General features: G+C 39.2%; 1 protein-coding gene across 1 annotated transcript in view; it reads right to left on the bottom strand.

Annotated features, from left to right (window-relative positions):
- Positions 1-4,779, bottom strand: part of THEMIS (thymocyte selection associated) — a 315,826-nt gene that overhangs the window by 113,002 nt on the left and 198,045 nt on the right. The window lies entirely within an intron of this gene.

The following is a 4,779-nucleotide window of genomic DNA, read 5'->3' as shown; positions in this document are numbered from 1 at the left end:
GCACAAATCCACCACCACCCTGCTTCCAGTTCTGCAACGACTTTTTAAATGAACACCATTTCATTGAAAATGGCTATCAAACCCAGCAAGTTTCCGTCACCAAGCTGTACCCAGAGCATCATCACTATTTCATCTGTCTGGAAGCTCCTTTGAAGTGCCCCATTTGTATCACCACCACCAGCACCACCAGCTCCCCACTGCCAACCAGTTGATTCTGACTCTTAGTGACTCTAAAGGACAGAGTAGAACTGTCTTTTCTGAGACTCTGAATCTTTATGGGAGCAGACTGACTCATCTTTCTCCCATGGAGTGACTGGTAGGTTTGAACAACTGACCTTGTATTGATCAGCCCAATGTCGAATCCACTGAGCCACCTACACCATTTGTAGGTCTTTTCATCATTTGATCTGACTGAGAGTACACTCTGCAAACATCCTGATCACAAAGACATGTAATTAAAATATCATGTTTTTAGCACTATGACTTCTTGAGGTTATTATGCCAGTTGTGGCAAATAAGAGCCTGACTGATCACTTATGAGATTTAGGGAATGATATCATTTCAACCAACCACTAGTTATCTAGCTACAAGGGTTAACACAGGACCAAGATCTGGGGAATAAGATATCCATAGAGGCTTTGAAATGCTCTGACATATTTCTGGCCATAGGTAAGTGTAGAAATATGCATATGTATAAGAAAGACTTCTTACTGATAGTGAGGATTTGCATATGCAGGAAGTTCATACTTCAGTTCAAACTAAAAACAAAGACATATCTCAACATACACACAAAGATTCTTAGAAAAGGTTGTTGTTGTTGAGAAGTGCCCGAGTTGAACCCTCAGCTTTGCAGTTGAAACTGACCATGTGATCGAGTGCTTATCCTACATGCCACACCAGGACTCCTAGAATAGGGTAGATGCTACATAACTGAGAAGAGGACTAAAGAAATTTTTTGTCCAATCATTAGTTGACCAGTAGACTACCCAACCAGAGTAATTGGTAGCTTTATTGTTATTGTTGTTGTTAAGTGCCGCCGAGTCGGTTCCGACCCATAGTGACCCGTATAGGGTTTCTGATGAGCAGTTGGTGAGCTTCAACTGCCGACCTTGCAGTTCAAATGGCTTTGCAGTCAATGCATTAGCCCACAGCGCCACACCAGGACTCTGGTAGTTATATAGGGCAAGGAATATAAACTAAGAAATTAGTGCAGGAAAATCATTAAAGAAACCAAACCAAAGCAACAGAAACAACATGGTGATAACTACAAACCCAGGAATAAGGAGGAAAAAACTGTGGATTTTTATTTTAAAGTCATTAAATTTGATTATTGAAAATATCTAGTTTTTAACAAATATTAAATATCTTATATTTTATAAGAATTAGGAAAGCAAGAATCATACAATGGGAGCAGTAAGCAGAAACTGTCCCTGAGGAAGCTCAGATGTTGGACTTCCAGGAGAAAGACTTTAAATCAACTTTAATAGACATGTTCAAAAAACTAAAGGATACTGTGTTTAAAGAATTAAAGTATGATGATATTTCATCAAGCAGAGACAATTGAAAAAGACAGATTTTTTTTTTTTTTAAAGAAGGTCATTAGAGGGCTTTAACAGAACCTTTCAACTGCTTTGAGTTCCTCTTAAACAGATCTCTTGAGCTTTTAGCTGTAAACTGTCTCATACACATCCTAGAGCCTCACAGAATTGGGATCTAGGTTATTTATTCTGTTTTATAAATCTCTTAACTTTCTTGCTTTATTTATCTCGAGCTCTGCAAAGTCTAAAAAAGGTTGATGAGTAATTGGAAATGCTCATTGAAACGACGGGTAGAGGTTCTGTCATGTGCACACCAATGGAGTGAGGTAGTTCTTGGGAAAATTGAGTGCACCCAGAGGTACCATAGAAGAAAGACCTAAAAATTAACTTCTGAAAAACAAAAACATATGCACATCTATTCATGCAGATAAAAAGCCTCCAAGATCACCAATCCATCAAATCAGTCAGTATGAATTCATTTTGTTTCTAACTAACACCCTGCTATACCCATGGTACTGTGTTCTTTGGATGGCATTGAACAGGAAAGGGTAAAAACATTCACTGCCTTCTCCTCCCTCCTGGTAGACAAGCTAGACTGTTAATCAGGTTACTGAGTAGGACCAATCTTCCCAGCCCAGGAGACAACCTAGAATGCTAATCAGGTTACTGAGTGGGACCAATCCTCTGGTTTCCCTCCTGTCCTCAAACAGGTCCACAACCTAGCCCCTCCCCATTTCTGACCCCATATAAGCCCGTGCTGACCTGCATTTGGGGCTCAGAATCTGTAGAAGTTAGCTTCTCTGAACCAGCCAGCTTAATAAACCTGAAATTTTGCTTCACCTCTCCAAGCGGCCTTGGCGTCTTCTATGATGGGCCCAGAGCTGCTGTACCACTCCAAAATTTAGAGCTGCTGTAAGAGCATCACCCTTAAACTTCTTACATTTCAATGAAGTTCAAACTCATCACCACCACTACCAGGGAAATTCTTTCACCTCTCCATCTCAACAATCTTTCAAGTGTGTCTGTGTACAGTATGTTCGTACACACATTGTTTCTGGCATCTGATTTGAATGTATCATAGAGAATAAATGACATACAGAATACCTTGACAACCAGAACTATAATTTGTGTCTTGCTCATCAATACAAACATCATTAGGGCATAAGCCTTTTAAAGGGACAGTATCAGTGTTAAGTTCAAAGTTGTGAAGGGTCTGAGATATTAATTGTTGTTATTGTTATGTGCCGCGGAGTCAGTTCCAACGCATAGTGAAATTTTGTACAGGGTTTTGAGGATGTAAATCTTTATGGGGGCAGAAAGCCTCATCTTTCTCCTGTAGAACAACTGGTAGTTTCGAACTGCCGACCTTGAGGTTAACAGCCTGATTCGTAACCACTATGCTACAAGAGCTCCTTAATTATAAGCTAATAAATCAGTTTAAAATAGAAAGATGATGGATGATAGATGATAAATAGATAGATAGATAGATAGATAGATAGATAGATAGATAGATATTATAAGAAGAAACACAAAGTACATACATTAAAGAACAAAATTTTTACTATTTTCAGAGCATCTTAACACTGACAAGACCATGAGAACTCCCATCATATGGATAAAAAACAAACAAAATAAAATAAAAACACCCAATGTCCTTTCAAGGGTCTACCTGGCCAGATGGTCCTAGTTAGCTGGGCCCTTGTTTGTTTTGATTTTTCTACTCCGTCTACATATTCCAACAAACTGAAAGGTTGTTTGGCAAGCAACTTATTACATTAACAGGTAGCTTAAAGTAAGTTCTCGTGCTATATTTAGGTTTGCACTTAAGCTGGCTGAATTCTGAATATAACTCAAGTGTTTTTCCCGGAATGATTTTCGAGTGTCATGAAAATTTGTTCAATTGCTCAATATTAGACAAAGACTTATTAAACAAATTTAGGATTGTCACATAGTCATTGAAAGCACTGCATTTGTTCTTTAGGGTATCTCTAGTCTAACCAAGAACATAAGATGTGTAAATATTAATAATACAAATAAGCAGCTAAAGGGGAAAAAAAATGGTAAAAAAGTTCTAAGGAAGTTGTGCGTAGTGTAGTTAGTTACTTAACACGGCACTTGTAACTCTATTTCTCCATTTTGTGATGTATTATGAGTCCTATTCTCCCCGCCTGTTGGAGTCCTGGTGTTGCACTAGTTTAAGCACTAGACCGCAAGTGTGGTTGAATGCAAGGTGAGGGACTCAACCTCATCAATTGTTCTTTGGAAACCCTGTACCAGTCACTATGAGTCAGAACTGACTCTATGGCACTTAACAACAACAGCAACATAGTGTGGTTATGGTCCCATTTTGGAGCGAGTTATCTGTTATGTTAACAAGGCAGGATTAAGGTGGGATGTATCTTGAGCCCCACCTTACCAGAGGGTGTTGTCTCTGTTAAATATACAGCAATGATTTGGCAATGTTCGTGCTCTGGATCCTGCAGCTGGTTTGTCTCTGTGTAAACTCCAGTTCTTGTGACTTGCAACCCCTCACCTGACCTGACTGACCTGTTTTCACAGCCTTGTGAATCAGCCTGTTTTCTAACTTGCTGATTTAGGTTTCTGAACCCTGGCCACCATGTGAGTGTGCAAATCCTCCAGATTGACATCTGAACTACTGATTTGGGACTTGCCAGCCTCCAGAACTGTGTGAACCATTTTCTTGACATTTCATGATTTCTGTGAGATGTTGCAGTAAATTGTGGAATCCTGGGACAAGGACAATACTGAAGGAAGTAGTGTGATTGATAGCAAGTATTATGGAGTGATGTAGCATAAAAATCAGACACTTGGGATATCTTTTACCTCTACCTCATAGGGACCAGCCTCATGCTGATCCTTATAACACATGCACTGTGGTAAAGATTAGTTGGTCTAAACTGAGAAAACGTTTCCTAAGGAAAAAAGGAATATTCACAAACCTAGATCTGTTGTTCATCATTCGAAAAAAGAGTAGAAGTGGAGAAAAAATAAGTTGGTAGCAATGCCAATATATAATCCAGATGTATCTGTTTATTGCAGTCTTAGTTAAGATGGTTAGCACACAAAATTGCTGGATTCAAGTAAGCCAGGCCCAGAGGCAATGGCATTTTTTTAATCTTCTTTTGTAGACTGCATCCATAATGAACCCTGGATGGCACTGTAGGATAAGTGTTACACTGTCTACTGCAAGGTCCATAGCTCAAACCCATCAGTCATTTTT

The sequence above is a fragment of the Chrysochloris asiatica genome, unplaced genomic scaffold (assembly GCF_000296735.1).
Source record: "Chrysochloris asiatica unplaced genomic scaffold, ChrAsi1.0 scaffold00013, whole genome shotgun sequence".
In the NCBI taxonomy this organism is placed as follows: Eukaryota; Metazoa; Chordata; class Mammalia; order Afrosoricida; family Chrysochloridae; genus Chrysochloris; species Chrysochloris asiatica.
The sequence above is the reverse complement of the archived record's forward strand: the minus strand, read 5'-3'. Positions and strand labels throughout refer to the sequence as shown.